Genomic DNA, 16,999 nt, shown 5'->3' on the forward strand with positions numbered 1-16,999 from the left:
CAGCACCTAGCCCAGTGATAAATCTGGAGGGGAGGGCGGAGATAGATAGCATAATGGTTATGCAAAGAAATCGCCATGCTTGAGGCTCCGAAGCCCCGGGTTCAATCCCCCGCACCACCATAAGCCGGAGCTGAGCAGTGCTCTGGTGTTTCTCTGTGTCTTTCTCTCTCTGCATCTCTCTCAAAAATAAATAAAATACTTTTTTAAAAACCTGGAAGGGAAAAAAATAAAAAAGACATTGTATGGGGCTGGTGGGGGTGCTCCTGGCTGAGCGCACATGTCACAGTGCACCAGGACCTGGGTTTGAGCCGTCAGCCCCCACCTGCGGGGAGAAAGCTTTGCAAGCGGTGAATCATTGCTGCAGGTGTCTCTCTGTCTCTCTCTCCCTCTTTATCACCCCCTTTCCTCCCCATTTCTGGCTGTCTCTATCAAATAAATAAAGATAATACCAAAAAATAAAAAAAGACATTTTAGGGTCAGCAAAATAGGTCACCTGGACATAGCACTGTCCTGCCATGTGTGACCTGGGTTCGAGCCCGTCCCCCACTGCATTAGAGGAAGCTCGGTGCTGGGGTCTCTCTCTCTGTGTGTCTCTGTCTCTAAATCGAGCCCATGGGATCTAGAGCCAAAGTCCGCACCACGGGGTCTCCAGGCCAGGGTCCCCCAGAGGCTCTGGGGTGGGGGGTCCTGTCCTATCAGCCCCTGGGGACCCAGGTGTCCAGCGTGTGTGGCCACATGGCCTGGCCCTGTCTGAGCTGTCCCGCACTGGCCTCTCACTCAGAAGAAGTGCGTGTTTGAAGGGGGCTGGAGGGGCCAGGGGCCGTACCTGGCAGAACACCCACACTACAGACGAGAGGGCCGGCCCTGCTCCCCGCCTGGGGGGCTTCATGAGCCGTGAAGCAGAGCTGCGGGATCTCTCTCTGCCCCCCTCTCAATTTCTCTCTGCCTACCCAATAAAAATAGGAAGAAAAAAAAAAAAGGAAAAAAATGGCTTCCAGGAGCAGTGGATTGGTGGTGCTGGCACCGAGCCCTGGCAGTAACCCTGGTGTGGAGAGGGTGGAGGAGAGAGACAGAGAGAGAGAGAGGGAGAGAGAGAATCAAACCAGGGTAAGTAGACAGGATTAATAAATTTTTTTTTAAAAAAAAAGTGGTCTGGGAGGTGGCACAGTGGATAAAGCATCGGACTCTCAAGCATGAGGTCCAGAGTTCAATCCCCTGCCGCACATGTACCAGAGTGACGTCTGGCTCTTTCTCTCTCCTTCTATGTTTCTCATGAATAAATAAATAAAATATTTTTTAAATGCACAGGACTTGCATGGAAGAGACCCAGACTCCATCTGCACCTCCAGTAGCCAGAACAGAGCAGGGCTCCCTCCCTCTCCCTCTCCTCTCCCTCTCCCTCTCCTTATCTCCCTCTCCCTCTCTTTATCTCTCCCTCTCTTTATCTCTCTCCATCTCTTTATCTCTCTCTCCCTCTTCCTCTCTTTATCTCTCTCTCTCTCTTACACACACACACACACACACACACACACACACACATCTTTAAATGAGGAAAAGACAGAGAAGCATCGAGGGCCGCGGCTGGCGGAGGAGTGGCTGAGAGCAGAAGCAGATGCAGACCAGGACAGGTGGCCAGTGTCTCCCGGCTGAACTGGAGCGATGCCTGAGGACCGACACGTGATGCCTACAGAGGCCCAGGGCCAAGCTGGACATGGACCCCGCCCCCGGATGGTGTCCACCAGGCAGAGGAAGAGGCAGCAGACTTTCCTGGCTTATGTTGGCTGGGTGTCACAGCTGGGTGTCACTGCCAGGTGTCAGAGGGGGGTGTCACAGCTGGGTGTCACTGCCGGGTGTCACTGCCGGGTGTCAGGGGGGGGTGTCATAGCTGGATGTCAGCAGGGTGTCACTGCCAGGTGTGTGTGTGGGGTGTCACATCTGGGTGTCACAGCTGGGTGTCAGCAGGGTGTCACTACAGGGTGTCACAGCTGGGTGTCACTGCCAGGTGTCAAAGGGGGGTGTCACAGCTGGGTGTCACTGCCGGGTGTCACTGCCGGGTGTGTGGGGGAGTGTCATAGCTGGATGTCAGCAGGGTGTCACTGCCAGGTGTGTGTGTGGGGTGTCACATCTGGGTGTCACAGCTGGGTGTCAGCAGGGTGTCACTACTGGGTGTCACAGCTGGGTGTCACAGCTGGGTGTCACTGCCAGGTGTGTGTGTGGGGTGTCACAGCTGGGTGTCACTGCCAGGTGTCACTGCCGGGTGTCAGGGGGGGTGTCACAGCTGGATGTCAGCAGGGTGTCACTACCGGGTGTCACAGCTGGGTGTCACTGCCAGGTGTGTGGGGGGGTGTCACATCTGGGTGTCAGCAGGGTGTCACAGCTGGGTGTCACAGCTGGGTGTCACTGCCAGGTGTGTGTGTGGGGGGTGTCACAGCTGGATGTCAGCAGGGTGTCACAGCTGGGTGTCCGCAGGGTGTCACAGCTGGGTGTCACAGCCGGGCCTCATGGCCATGTCACATCCAGACCACGTAGTCGGCATCACCTCTGGACCTCACAGCTGTCCTAGCAGCCTCTAGCTGGTGACAGAGACGCCGCATCTGAGGGTCGAGCTTCTGAGACGAGAGTCCAAGCTCTCGGCAGGTCACGTCCATGCCAGAGGGACACCAAGCAAGGACGCATCAGCTTAAAAATAAAACGACTTCTCCAAATATTTTAGTGAAAATAGAAACTTTGCGTTTTACAAGATCTCATGTCTGTCTCCCGTCTGTATGCAAAGTATAACAAGACAGCGAGGCCTGATTCCATTTCACTGCGACTGTTTAACTTGGGCCCCGACTCCCAGATAAACATTTACCGGGTGGATGAGCAGGCGGATTTGGACTTTTTGAAGCATAGTAAACTTGTCTGTATGGGATCATCTTTGCCTTTTACAAGCGTATCGATTTATTGGCTATTCCTCTCAGGGCAGGGTCGGGCAGAGTTCAGGGTCCTGAAGAATATTCTGGAAGTTTGCTTCTAGTGTTTTCTTCCTTGTCTCGTTTCAGTCAAGGGGACAGAGATGGCTCAGTGGCAGGGTGCACACCTTAAGGGGTGTCAGGCCCTGGACTCGAACCCCAGCATCGCCTGGGAGCACCATGAGTGCATGGGGGAAGTTCTGTGAAGGGTGGAGCAGCACTGAGTTCTCTGTCCTCTCTTTCTCCTTCCCTCTCTCTTTTTCTCTAAGTATAATCAAGGAAAAAGGGTGTGTGTGTGTGTGTGTGTGTGTGTGTGTGTGTGTGTGTGTGTGTGTGTGTTTACATATGCTCATTCCATGACGCCTTGCAGAATTGGTATTGGAAAGGTTGGTGTTTGATCCAGTTTCGAGGCTGGGCGTCGAGCTGGCTGTGATTGTAGACGTGAGGCTGCAGGTGATCTGAGCCTGGAAAGAGCTTTCCTCACCCCTCCTCTGCAGCCTCCTCCATCCTGATCTCTCTCCACGCCTCTCCTCCGCCTCCCTCTCTCCCTCCTCCCTCCCTATGCATCCCCAGAGTCCAGGGCCAGGCAGTGACCCCTGGAACAGCCCTGGCCACCCTCCATGGGCTCCCTGGGAGCTGTTGGTCCACCTCAGAAGCCCAGAGTTTGAGCCCAGGCACCACATGGGGGCACCCTGCACAGCACCCAGGGAGCCCATGGAGGGTGGGCAGGGCTGTGGGGTCTCTCCTCTCTCAGCACCAGGCACAGCACCCAGGGAGCCCATGGAGGGTGGGCAGGGCTGTGGGGTCTCTCCTCTCTCAGCACCCTGCACAGCACCCAGGGAGCCCATGGAGGGTGGGCAAGGCTGTGGGGTGTCTCCTCTCTCAGCACCCTGCACAGCACCCAGGGAGCCCATGGAGGGTGGGCAGGGCTGTGGGGTCTCTCCTCTCTCAGCACCCTGCACAGCACCCAGGGAGCCCATGGAGGGTGGGCAGGGCTGTGGGGTCTCTCCTCTCTCAGCACCCTGCACAGCACCCAGGGAGCCCATGGAGGGTGTCTCTTCCCTTCTGTCCTCTCTCCCTCCGTCTAAGGGCAGAGAATAAACTGGACCATGGAGGACACTGAGTTTACTGTGTCAGCTCGAGGCTCTGGGTTCATTCCCCAATACCGCATTAAATAAGCGACATCAGTGAGCATGTCCCAAAGATGAATGAGTGAGTGAGTGAGTGAGTGGATGGGCAGGCTGTCCACAGGGCCTAGAAAGACCCCCGCCCTCTGTGTCTGACCAGTGGACAGCCCACCTTCTGGGAGAAGCCCTCGCAGGTCACCCACAGCTTCCATGGTTCCAAGGCCAACACTCAGTCTGGGGCTCTCTCTCTCTCTCTCTCTCCATCCCTAGTGGGGCAGGGCTCTGGGGAGGGGAGGTTCCAGGACACACGGGTGAGGGCGTCTGCCCAGGGAGGTCTGGTTGGCGTCATGGCAGCATCTGCAACTTGGTGGCTAAAAAGCAGTAAGATATAAAGCAGGACAAAATGTTTAATAAACAGAACCTAAAGGTAGGACTAGAGCAGATGGAACTAGGGGTCTTCACGTGGGAAGGAGCTAGGAGTCTATTTTAGGAATGACTTTCTTAGTTTTTGCCCGAGCCCTACAGCTAATATGCCGGTGGACTAAGTCTTGTCTGGGAAGCTGGTGTCAGAGTCAAGAACAGGGCTAGAAAGCTGGATGAGGGCAGAGAGCTCCCCAAACTGGAAGAAAATCTATACATGCAATTAGCTGTTTGCCCCATTGGTCTGACCCAGGGCCCACGATCCACATTCAGCATGGGAGCCCTGTGCCCTCTGAGTCCCTGTCAGTCTGAGCTCGCCGTCCATGGGTCCATGGTCGCAGCGGGAACATTCTAGGCTGCTCTCATGTCAGGACCCGTCTCCCTCCCTCGAGGGGCTGTGGCAGGATAAGCCCTGCTGTGATTCCCTTGGTGAAAAAAAAACGGCCACCATTGTGTCATAGGGACGCGGGGCACTTGGGGACATGTCAGAGTACATTCCTGGCTTCTCTCTGTCCCCTGAGGAGACTTGCTCACGCACACTCAGACACCCGCTGAGGTGTCGCCGAGGCCTTGGCCCAACGGTTCACGGACAGAAGCCGGGGTCCAGCTGGCTGTGGTCGCCCGGGGGGGTGGGGGGGCAGCCTCGGGCCGGGGGGCACGTTTGCCAGGCCTGAATCGGGCCTGATGCCACAGGGACGGAAGGACGGAGAAGCCAGCTCCCTCCCAGCAGAGTCTGGCTCTGTGGTGACGGCCCCCTCTTCCCAGCTTCCACATGGGGACGTGTGTGACGGACCCGGGCCTGCGAGGCCTCCCGTGACGTGGTTCTGCCGTGATCTCACAGAGCTCATGCTTGGAAATGGCTCAGCTCAGATTTATTCTCTTTTATTTTACTTTATTTATTTTTTTATATTTATTTATTTTCCCTTTTGTTGCCCTTGTTGTTTTTTATTGTTGTTGTAGTTATTATTGTTGTTGATGTCATCATTGGCTAGGACAGAGAGAAATGGAGAGAGGAGGGGAAGACAGAGAGGGGGAGAGCAAGACAGACACCTGCAGACCTGCTTCACCGCCTGTGAAGCGACTCCCCTGCAGGTGGGGAGCCGGGGGCTCGAACCGGGATCCTTACGCCGGTCGCTGAGCTTTGCGCCACATGTGCTTAACCCACAGCACCACCGCCCGACTCCCTTATTTTACTTTATTTACTGGATAGAGGCAGAGAGAAATCATGATGGAGGGGGAGGGAGGGGGGGGGGCCAGGTGGTGCTACGCCTAGTTAAGCGCACATAGTACCAGGCACAAGGATCCCAGTTCGAGTCCCGGCTCCCCACCTGCAGGGAAGTCGCTTCCCAGGCGGTGAAGCAGGTCTGCAGGTGTCTGTCTTTCTCTCCTCCTCTCTGACTTCCCCTCCTCTCTCCATTTCTCTCTGTCCTGTCCAACAACGACGACATCAATAACGACAAAAAAACAAGGACAACAAAAGGGAATAAATAAATAAATAAATTTAAAGAGAGAGAGAGAGTGTGTGTGTGTGTGTGTGTGTGAGGGAGAGACAGAGAAACATCTGCAGCCCTACTTCACAGCTCGTGAAGCTCCCTCCCCCACAAGTGAGGAGCATAAACTTGAACCCGGGTCCTTGCACAAGGTAACGTGTGTGTTCAATGAGCTGATCCCCCACCTGGCCCGTCTCCCCCTTCTCCCTGAAGGATAAGAGCCCTACCTCCACCCCAGACCGGCCAGACACCTGTGGGGGACAGAGTGTGTCCTCAGAGGCCTCCCCAAGGGCGGCTGCCAGAAAACCCCCGGGACTCTGTCTCGAGGCCCCACGGTGACCCACGAGAAAGTCACCCCATCCCCCTGTGAGGGTGGATGGACCCCCCACACCTGGCTGCCGTGGTAGCCCCCGGGTGCTGCTGGGGCTCGAACCCAGACTCCTGCGTGTGGTGTGCACATGGCCTGGGGGGACTCTGTGCCTGTGTTTTGCCGTCAAGTGAGGGGTGTGGCGTTCCAGGCGTGAACGCAGCTGGGAAGTGCCGGGAGGAGGCAGGATGGGGGGCCAGGAGGCATGGGGCCAGGGGGCACTGGGCAGATGGGGCATGCCAGCAGGCGCCTGGCCGCTCAGCCCTACCTGTGTGTGTGGCCCCACACAGGCCACACACAGGGGCAGACAGGAGGGGGAGGGGGCAGCCCTCTAGCCTCAGCCCTGCTCAGAGCAACCCCTGCCAACAAGTGTGACCATCCCGCTGCGTCCCCCCACGTTCCCTCCCCGGGGGCCCCCATTCTTTGTGCCTTCCCCTTCCTTCCCTGACACCTTTAAAAAATAAATTCTTAATTTTTTAATCTTTTATTTATACCTATTTTAATGAGAGAGATACAAGGATGAAAAGAGAGAGAGAGGAAGATGCAGCTAGACAGCCCAGAGGCCTGCTCCAGCCCTGGCTGGCGGTGGAGCTGGGGACTGAACCTGGGACCTCGGAGCCTCAGACATGTAAATCTTTTTTTTTAATTATTTTTATTTATTTATTCCCTTTTGTTGCCCTTGTTGTTTTATTGTTGTAGTTATTATTGTTGTTATTGTTGTCGTTGTTGGATAGGACAGGGAGACATGGAGACAGGAGGGGAAGACAGAGAGGGGGAGAGAAAGACAGACACCTGCAGACCTGCTTCACCGCCTGGGAAGCGACTCCCCTGCAGGTGGGGAGCCGGGGGCTCGAACCGGGATCCTTACGCCGGTCCTTGTGCTTTGTGCCTCCTGCGCTTAACCCGCTGCGCTACTGCCCGACTCCCAGACATGTAAATCTTTTGCAGAACTCCTGTCTCTCCAGCCATATTTGTTTTATTTTAATGAGACAGGGAGATAGAGAGAGAGGGGGGAGATGGAATAGGAAGAGCCCAGAGCCCTGCTCAGCTCTGGCTGATCGTGAAGCTGGGGACTGAACCTGGGACCTCAGAGCCTCAGGCAGGAGAGTCTGTCTGCAGAACCATCATGCTGTCTCCCCAGCCCCTCTGATTCCTTTTTCTTTGGAAAAACAAGCCTATGCACTGGTGTGGAGGGAGCGAGTGCCCTCTGTCTCAGTCCTCCTCCCCATGCAGAGCCAGCTGGGGGGGTCCTGGGGGGAGGGTAGCCATGGCTTCCCTGGCCTGGCCATGTTGGGGGGGTCCCCAGATCATTGGGCTGACTGAGGGACTGTGTGCAGTGAGCAGAGACCCAGAGCAGACCCCCTGGGCCCCTGCCCCCGCCCTCCTCTCCTGCCCCCCTGGACCCCTGCCCCCTCTCCTGCCCCCCTGGGCCTCTGCCCCCCTGGACCCCTGCCCCCTCTCCTGCCCCCCTGGGCCTCTGCCCCCCTGGGCCCCTGCCCCCTCTCCTGCCCCCCTGGGCCCCTGCCCCCTCTCCTGCCCCCCTCTCCTGCACCTCTCTCCTGCCTCCCTCTCCTGCCCCCCTGGGCCCCTGCCTCCCTCTCCTGCCCCCCTGGGCCCCTGCCTCCCTCTCCTTCCCCCCTGGGTCCCTGCCCCCTCTCCTTCCCCCCTGGGCCCCTGCCCCCTCTCCTGCTCCCCTGGGCCCCTGCCTCCCTCTCCTGCCCCCCTGGGCCCCTGCTTCCCTCTCCTGCTCCCCTGGGCCCCTGTCCCCCTCTCCTGCCCCCCTGGGCCCCTGCCTCCCTCTCCTGCCCCCCTGGGCCCCTGCCCTCTCTCCTGCCCCCCCTCCTGCCCCCCTGGGCCCCTGCCTCCCTCTCCTGCCCCCCTGGGCCCCTGCCCCCTCTCCTGTACCCCTCTCCTTCCCCCCTGGGCCCCTGCCCCCTCTCCTGCCCCCCTGCGCCCCTGCCCCCTCTCCTGCCCCCCCAGGAAGAGAAGTTCCCCAAGGCCAGATGCTTATCTGGGGCTACCAGCCCTGTGGTCTGTCCAGTCCTTTGTTCTGGCTCCAGTCTCTGCTGAGGGATCGCAGATGGACGCCCCCTCCCACGGGTTCATGTCGGAGCTGCCTGCAGCCTCCCTGCTGGGGGCCGACCGCTCAGGCCAGGCAGGGGGGCCGGGGGAGCAGTGAGTCCAGGGTTCCCCCACCCATCTTCCTGTCCCCAAACTGCCTTCTCTCTCCCTTCCCCTTTGCCCTGGGAAGTTCCCTCTCCTCTCTCTCTCTCCCTCTCCCACTCCACTTCTCTCCTCTCCTCTCTTCTCCCTCTCCTCTCCTCTCTTGTCCCTCTCTTCTCCCTCTCCCTCTCCTCTCTTTTCCCTCTCCCTCTCTCCCTCTCCCTCTCCTCTCCTCTCCTCTCTTCTCCCTCTCTCTCTCTTTCTCCACTCCTCCTTCTATCTCTCTCTCTCCTCTTTCTCTCTCCTCCTCTTTTGCCCCTCTGTCCCCACTTCCTGCATCCCCAGGTACGAGGCCCAGTGCTGGCTGCCCTGTCCACCTGCCAAATGGCCTAGGGAGAAGCCATTCACCCCACTTTGGTGCGAATTAGACCCAGCGCCGGCCTCTTCTCACGATATTTGCTACCTGGGTGGATGAAAAACACAGATCCAGGGTCTGGACCCACGGGTGGGGTGAAGACGGGGGGGGGGGGGGAGAGACACAGAAAATCAGATGTGTGTGTGTGGGGGGGGACTCTGCGATCCCCAGACCTGGCAGGCACCCGCATGCCGCACACCCGCCCGCCCGCCCGCCCGCCCGGGGCCCTGACTCCCTCTGCCTCCGGCCTGCGTTCCAGGTCACCGGATTTTGAAAATACAAGACAGAGATTTGGGGCACCACCCAGGGCTGCCGGAGGGAAACTGGCTGGGCCAGTTCAGGAGTGAGTTCCCTCTCAGGTGCAGAGCTGGGCACAGCCCTCCCTGCCGGGAACCCCCCCCCCAGGGACACTGCTTCCTCACAGGCCCCAAACACTCTCAGCACGGACCCCCGGGACCCAGGCTCAGGGGCAACAGACCTGGAAACTCCCAGCCTCTCGGGACCGGGGTGCTGAGCCCGCCAGAGCCCATCTCCCTCCTGGGTCAGGTGGCCCCTTCTTGTCCCCTCACCTGTCAGAGGTCTTGTTGAGTGTCCCTCCGCTCACACACAGTGAGGGAGCCATCTGTTCCTTCAGGTCTTTCTGGAATGTCCTGCCAGGGCTTCCCCTCCCCTCCCCTCCTCTGCTCCTGGGTCCTCTCAGGTGTCACCCCCCCCCCCGGAATTTGTGTGACCCTCACCCCCTAGTCCTGAACCTGCATCCTCACTTCAGCTCCCACCCTCCATTATGGGAAGGGGTCCCCACCCCACCCACCTGCTGCCCACAGGGGTCCAGTGCCTGGATGAATGAGTGAGTGAGTGGAATGACTGAGTGAGTGAATGACTGAGTGAGTGAATGAGTGAGTGAGTAAATGAGTGAATGAGTGAATGAGTGAGTGAGTGAGTAAATGAGTGAATGAGTGAATGAATGAGTGAGTGAGTGAATGAGTGAATGAGTGAGTGACTGAATGAGTGAGTGAATGAATGAGTGAGTGAGTTAATGAATGAGTGAGTGAGTGAATGAGTGAGTGAGTGAATGAGTGAGTGAGTGAGTGAATGAGTGAATGAGTGAGTGAATGAGTGAATGAATGAGTGAGTGAGTGAATGAGTGAGTGAATGAATGAGTGAGTGATGAGTGAGTGAATGAGTGAATGAGCAAGTGAATGAGTGAGTGAAAGTGAGCGAGTGAGTGAGTGAATGAGTGAGTGAATGAGTGAGTGAGTGAGTGAATGAGTGAGTGAGTGAGTGAATGAGTGAGTGAGTGAATGAGTGAGTGAGTGAGTGAATGAATGAGTGAGTGAGTGAATGAGTGAGTGAGTGAATGAGTGAGTGAATGAATGAGTGAGTGAGTGAATGAATGAGTGAGTGAGTGAATGAATCAGTGAATGAATGAGTGAGTGAATAAGTGAGTGAATGAGTGAGTGAGTGAATGAGTAAGTGAGTGAATGAGTGAATGAGTGAGTGAATGAGTGAGTGAGTGAATGAGTGAGTGAATGAGTGAGTGAATGAATGAATGAGTGAGTGAGTGAGTGAGTGAATGAGTGAGTGAGTGAGTGAATGAGTGAATGAGTGAGTGAATGAGTGAGTGAGTGAATGAGTGAGTGAATGAGTGAGTGAGTGAGTGAATGAATGTGTGAGTGAATCAGTGAATGAATGAGTGAGTGAATAAGTGAGTGAATGAGTGAGTGAGTGAGTGAATGAGTAAGTGAGTGAATGAGTGAATGAGTGAGTGAATGAGTGAGTGAGTGAGTGAGTGAATGAGTGAGTGAATGAATGAATGAGTGAGTGAGTGAGTGAGTGAATGAGTGAGTGAGTGAATCAGTGAATGAATGAGTGAGTGAATAAGTGAGTGAGTGAGTGAGTGAGCGAGTGAATGGGTGAGAGAGTAAATGAGTGAATGAGTGAGTGAGCGAGTAAGTGAGTGAGTGAGTGAGTGAGCGAGTGAGTGAGTGAGCGAGTAAGTGAGTGAGTGAGTGAGCGAGCGAGTGAATGGGTGAGAGAGTAAATGAGTGAATGAGTGAGTGAGCGAGTAAGTGAGTGAGTGAGCGAGTGAGTGAGTGAATCAGTGAGTGAGCGAGTAAGTGAATGAGTGAGTGAGTAAGTGAATGAGTGAGTGAATGGGTGAGAGAGTAAATGAGTGAATGAGCGAGTGAGCGAGTGAGTGAGTGAGTGAGCGAGCAAGTGAATGGGTGAGAGAGTAAATGAGTGAGTGAGTGAGTGAGGGGGGAGGAATGACCCCAGGCCTGGAGGCCGGGCGGAGGCCCTCTGGCCCAGACGGGTCACTGCTCTCCTTTTCTCCTTTTCCAGCCCCTTCTCACCCCCCCCCCAAATCTAGGGTCAACACGATGTCACAGGTGCCAGGCCAGGAGCGGGGCTGGCATCCCTGCGACCCCCCAGCAGGGTCTGAGTCCTGTCCCCAGGGCCCACACAGGGATGGGGCGGAGGTCACGGCGTTCCCAGGAGGACTTTTCTAGAAGGGCCGTCCCATCCCCAGGACGGGCCCTCCCGGGGTGGTAATCTGATCTAGTTTCGTTCCCCGCCCCCCATGGGAGACCCCCCCCACCCCGCCCTGTCCTGTCCCAGCCTCCACAGTAGTAGGGCTCCGCTCACAGCCCCCCCAGACCCCCCACCCCGCCGGCTGGCCAGTGGCCGCTTGGTGCAAGTGGACCATGACGTCCGGAACTCTGGCAACCTGGAAATGTTAAGACAACAGTTCTGTCCTTCTGCTGGGGGGGATCCTGTCCCCAAGGCCAGCGGCTGGGGGCCTGGGGAAGGGGCTGGGCACTGAGGTGGGGAGGGGGCTGGGCACTGAGGGAGAGATGGCCGGCCCCAGGTTCTGGCCAGTGGACGCTGGTGGAGGGGTCACTGCATTGGGCCTGGTGTGCTCTTCTGGGTGCTGGGGGGGTCTGCTCTGGCTTAGAGGGAGCAGAAGGGCAGGGGCACTGCTGGCAGGGGAGCTGTGGGGCAGGATGGGGACAGGACAGGGAGCTGGGGGACAGAATAGGGAGCTGGGGGACAGGACGGGGGAGCTGGGGGACAGGACGGGAGAGCTGGGGGATAGGACGGGGACAGGACAGGGAGCTGGGGGACAGGACAGGGGAGCTGGGGGACAGAACAGGGAGCTGGGGGACAGGACGGGGACAGGACAGGGAGCTGGGGAACAGGACAGAGGAGCTGGGGGACAGGACAGGGGAGCTGGGGGACAGAACAGGGAGCTGGGGGACAGGACGGGGACAGGACAGGGAGCTGGGGGACAGGACAGGGGAGCTGGGGGACAGGACAGGGAGCTGGGGGGCAGGAAAGGGGACAGGACAGGGAGCTGGGGGGACAGGACAGGGGACCGGACAGGGAGCTGGGGGGACAGGACAGGGAGCTGGGGGGCAGGAAAGGGGGCAGGACAGGGAGCTGGGGGGACAGGACAGGGAGCTGGGGGACAGGACAGGGAGCTGGGGGGACAGGGAGCTGGGGGGACAGGATGGGGGCAGGACAGGGAGCTGGGGGACAGGACAGGGAGCTGGGGGGCAGGACAGGGAGCTGGGGGGTAGGACGGGGGTCCAGATAGGGGACAGGACAGGGGGGAGCCCCTGTGAGGTGGCCAGCTGGTGTCTGTTTCAAGATGGGGACCCATTCTCTTGGCCTCCACAGTCAGCAGAACTGAGTGAGTGAGTGAGTGAGTGAGTGAGTGAGTGAGTGAGTAAAGGCAGGAAGGAAAGAAGGAATGAGTGAGTGTCTGAATGAATGAATGAATGAATGAATGAATGAATGCACTAAGGAGTGAGTGAGGAGTGAGTGAGTGAGTGCACCAGTGAGGGAATGAATGAGTGCTTGTTGGACAAGTGACTAAGCAAGTGAATGCATGAGTGAACAGAGAGAGCAGCGGAGGAACGAATGAGTGAGTGAATGAATGAATGAATGAATGAACGAGTGCTGATTGACAGATAAGCTGCAGACTGAAGGCTGAGTGACAGGCACCGCACGGGGGCCCCACGCCATCCCCCCCCCCCCCCCCGCAGCCCAGAGGGCCAGGCAGAGGCAGGTCAGCAGCAGAGAGCGGGACTTGCAGGCCTGAGGCCCCAGGTTCCAAGCCTGGCACGGCCTAGGCCAAAGCTGAACAGAGTCCTGGTCCCCGGCCCCGGCCCCGTCCCCGTGTCTGTCCCTGTCCCTGTCTCTGTCTCTGTCTCTGTGTCTCTCGTGTACAGGCCCTGCCCTGCCCCCGAGCTCGAGCTCTGCCTCTGGGCTGGATGGTGCCGGCTCCCAGGATCCCCAGGGGTCACCCTGTGTCCTAGCGCCAGGTTGGGGGACGGCGGGGTCATGTGTGAGGGGTCGGCTGTCTGGTGTCCCCCACTGGGCAGAGGCCGTGGCGACCCCCCCGCCCAGGTCCCCAGGGAGGCAGGGTTCCCCCGTCCAGTGCACACAGGTGCCCGCAGGGCAGGGCGCTGGGGAGAGGAGCTGCCAAGGGCTGTCTACACCACCCCCCCAGCCCAGAGGGCGGGTCCTGTGTCCGGCTCAGGTCACCCAGTGGATGGGAAGGCCCATGGTCACCGCAGCATGGGGGCAGCAAGCTGAGCCTATAGGCACCAAATAAACACCGGGCCCAGCCCAGTGCAGGGTGAGAGGGGCAGAGCCAGAGGAGCACAGCATGGCAGGGAGGCTTCCTGGAGGAGGTGGCCCCGTGCCCGCAGGCCCAGACCTAGCCCAGGCGTGTCCACAGTTCCTCGGAACCTCGGGCAGGCAGGGCAGGCCCAGTCACTCCCCTGCACCCCTCCGGCAGACGCAAGCCCTGGCCCCAGACACAGTCCTGCTGCGGCCGCCGCCCAGGACCCACCCGGCACACCCACGGGGACCCCCAGCCCCCCCCCCCCCCAGCAGCCGACGGTGACATCATCGGAGGGAAGGAAGTGACAGCCCCAGACCAGAGCCTCTGTGGCTCATAAGTTCCTCCCGTCCTGCCCTGCGGTAATCACAGCCCAGGGCCCTGATGTCACCCACCTGACTGGGCAGCTGGGGGGGGGGGGCTGGCTGGGGCACCCCAGGGGCTTGAGTCACCATGGCTCAGTCCTTCCATGACTGAGCACCCCTGAGTGCTGGCTGTCTTGTCCTGTGCAAGTGGGAGGCCAGACCCAGGGAAAGAGCAGGTGGGGGCCTGGACCCCAGGACAGAGTGGCCTCCACACCCACCCCCCACAGCCATGTAGGCCCCATGTGACCTTGGGGGGCCACTGTCCCAGTCTTCCCCATCTGTGCTTTGACTTCATGGGAAGAACCATGTTAGGGGAGATGGGGGCGGGGGGGGGGTTCAGGAGGCCTAGTGGGCTTGGGTGTACCCACCCGCCATGCCCAGGGACCTGGGTTCCTGGGTTTGAGCCCCGTCACCACAGCGGAGGGGGGCGTATCTTGAGCACCCTAACCCTAACCCTCACCCTCTCTGTCTCTCTTTCTCTGTATCCTTCTGTCTTGGCCTTTCTGTCTCTCTCTCCCTCTCTCTCCCCAGCAGTGAGAGTAGGATTCTGCAGCCACAAAGACCCAGTGCGGTCGAGCCCCGGGGACCAGATGGGACCCCACACACACGTCTGGGGGACGCCGACGGGGCGCAGCTGATGTGGAGAGGGGCCCCTCGGTGTCCCCTGCCCCCTCGATCCTGGGGGGCCCTTTGGGGGGGTTGAGGTGAGAAGCAGAGACCCCTGGGCCTGCCACCTCCCCTGACGGCACGGGCTTGAGCCCCTGCAGCACATTGGGGCACGGGGGCGGGGGCGGGGGGGGGATGGAGCTGGCTGCCTCTCCTCTCTCTGTCTCTCTGTCCTTCTCTAAAATAAGGCAAGAAGTCACCCCAGGAGTGTGGGGGAGGCCAGGCGGGGGTGCACCCAGTAGACACACATGTTCCTGTACTCAGGGACCTGGGTTCGAGCCCTCGCTCCCCACCTGCGGGGGGAGAGACTTCAGGAGCAGTGAAGCAGGGCTGCAGGCGTCTCTCTGTCTCTCTCCCTCTCTATCTCCCCCTCCGTTCTCAATTTCTCTCTGTCCTTTCAAATTAAAAACAATAACAACTAGAAAGAAAGAAAGAGAGGAAATGGCCACTGGAGCCGTGGACTCCTAAGGCCAGCGCCGAGTTCCGGCGGTAACTCTGGAGGCGAAAACTATAAAATAAGAAAGTAACAGCAGTCTAAGGAGTTATGGCGCGGTGGCCGGCTGGGTTTGGCCTGCTGGGGTTCCACCTCGGTCTCCTTAATAAGTAAACAAACCTTCAAGAAGCCAGCAGGGACGGGGAGACAAGCACAGAGCAGACTCAGCTCAGCACCGAGGGCGCCAGGGGCTCGAACCCGGAACCTCGGGCTGCAAGTGCTGTGCTCTGCCCACTGAGCTGTCTCCCTGGCCCTGCCCCACCCCAGCACCCTCTGCAAGGCCCCTGCTTGCCGCCCAATGGGAGGGCTGGGGGCCTTTGGGGGCAGTGGGGGAGAGCGGCTGAGTGGGACCCTCTGGGCCGCCCCGGGACGGCCTGGCCAGGACAGACAGTCAAAGACACCTCGGCTCTCAGGCCTGGCCACAGGGGCACTGTTTCTGCTGAAGGGGGGACTCCCCCTGAGAGCTTGCACAATCCTGCCTGTGAGAATGGGGCATTTGGGGGGTGCGGCCTGCTCCCCCACCCACAGCGGGGTGGCTTCCGGAGGGGGACCCGCCTCCTGCCAGGACCAGACAAAGGGGCCTTTGGGGCCACCCGCTCCCTCTGGCAAGGCCGCTCCAAGGTGCCACTTGCTTCCTGCAGGGGGTGTGGGGGCATGGGCAGGCCGCAGCTGCACCCCCACTTCATCCTGTCCCCCCCACCCCCACCCCTGCGATCAGACGAGGCAACCTGAAGAGTCCCTGCGCAGACAGTTTGTTCTTGGGCAGGAGGAGGGCCTGGGCCAGGATCAATCCGGGAGGACTTCCTGGGGGAGGTGGTATCTGGCATACACCTGGAAGCACTCCCCGGATGTGAGGAGGAGGCCCAGGAAAGAAGGGGAGGGTTGATTCCCATAGGCAGGGTTCCCAGGGAGGCCCCTGATTCGTGGGGGCAGGTGGGGTGGGGGTAAACTGAGCCCAACAGCCTCTGGAGCCTGGGTGCCCTCCCCTGGGTGTGGAGGGAGCAGGAGGCTGCACAACTCTACGGCCCCTCCCCTAGCAACCCCTCCAGGTATGGGGAACCCCCCTCAGGGCTGGCCACAGACGAAGGGGGGGGGACCTCTGGGAGCCCAGGAGGGCGGGCCCAGGAAAGCAGGGGAGGCTCCCGAGAGGAGGAGACACCTGGGGGTTGGGGAAGGGGCCAGGAAAACATTCCGGACTCATCTCAGGAGAGCCTCTGGGGCAGGGGACGCCCCCAAGGGACACACGCGGGGACTCTGCTCTCTGAGGTGGGAGCTCCTGGAGGAAAACTTGCCGCCCCAAGGGACCCCGAAAATGGGCGATTTCCCCAGAAAGCCACAGCTGGGGGAGACCCCGCAGGGGTGATACTGACAAGAGGTGCAGGGAAGAGGAACCCCAGGCTTAGGGGGAGGTTGATGGGGGACCCCAGACACAGGATGGGGGGTCCAGGGTCCTGGGGAGCAGGGGCTGGGGTCCGGGGTTCTGGGGAGCAGGAGCTGGGATCTGGGGTCCTGGGCAGCAGGGTCTGGGGTCCTGGGCAGCAGGGTCTGGGGTCCTGGGGTGCAGGGTCTGGGGTCTTGAGGTGCAGGATCTGGGGTCCTGGGGTGCAGGGTCTGGGGGTCTGGGGTCCTGGGGAGCAGGGGCTGGGGTGTCCATGGTCCTGGGGTGCAGCTTCTGGGGTCTGGGGTCCTGGGGTGCAGGGGCTGGGGTCTGGGGTCCTGGGGTGCAGGGTCTGGGGTCTGAGGTCCTGGGGAGCAGGGCCTGGGGTCCAGGGTTCTGAGGAGCAGGGGCTGGGGTCTGGGGTCCTGGGGAGCAGGGCCTGGGGTCCAGGGTCCTGGGGAGGAGGACCTGGGGTCCTTGGGTGCAGGGGCTGGGGTGTCCATGGTCCTGGGGAGCATCGGCTGGGGTCTGGGG

General features: G+C 59.6%; 1 long non-coding RNA gene across 1 annotated transcript; it reads left to right on the plus strand.

Moving 5' to 3' along the window:
- Positions 1-9,799: 9,799 nt before the first annotated feature.
- Positions 9,800-10,576, plus strand: LOC132536634 (uncharacterized). Its single transcript, XR_009548129.1, has 3 exons — positions 9,800-10,140; positions 10,208-10,246; positions 10,280-10,576. It is a non-coding gene; the product is annotated as an uncharacterized LOC132536634 (long non-coding RNA).
- The last annotated feature ends 6,423 nt before the right edge of the window (positions 10,577-16,999 follow it).

Source organism: Erinaceus europaeus, unplaced genomic scaffold (genome assembly GCF_950295315.1).
Source record: "Erinaceus europaeus unplaced genomic scaffold, mEriEur2.1 scaffold_335, whole genome shotgun sequence".
Lineage (NCBI taxonomy): Eukaryota > Metazoa > Chordata > Mammalia > Eulipotyphla > Erinaceidae > Erinaceus > Erinaceus europaeus.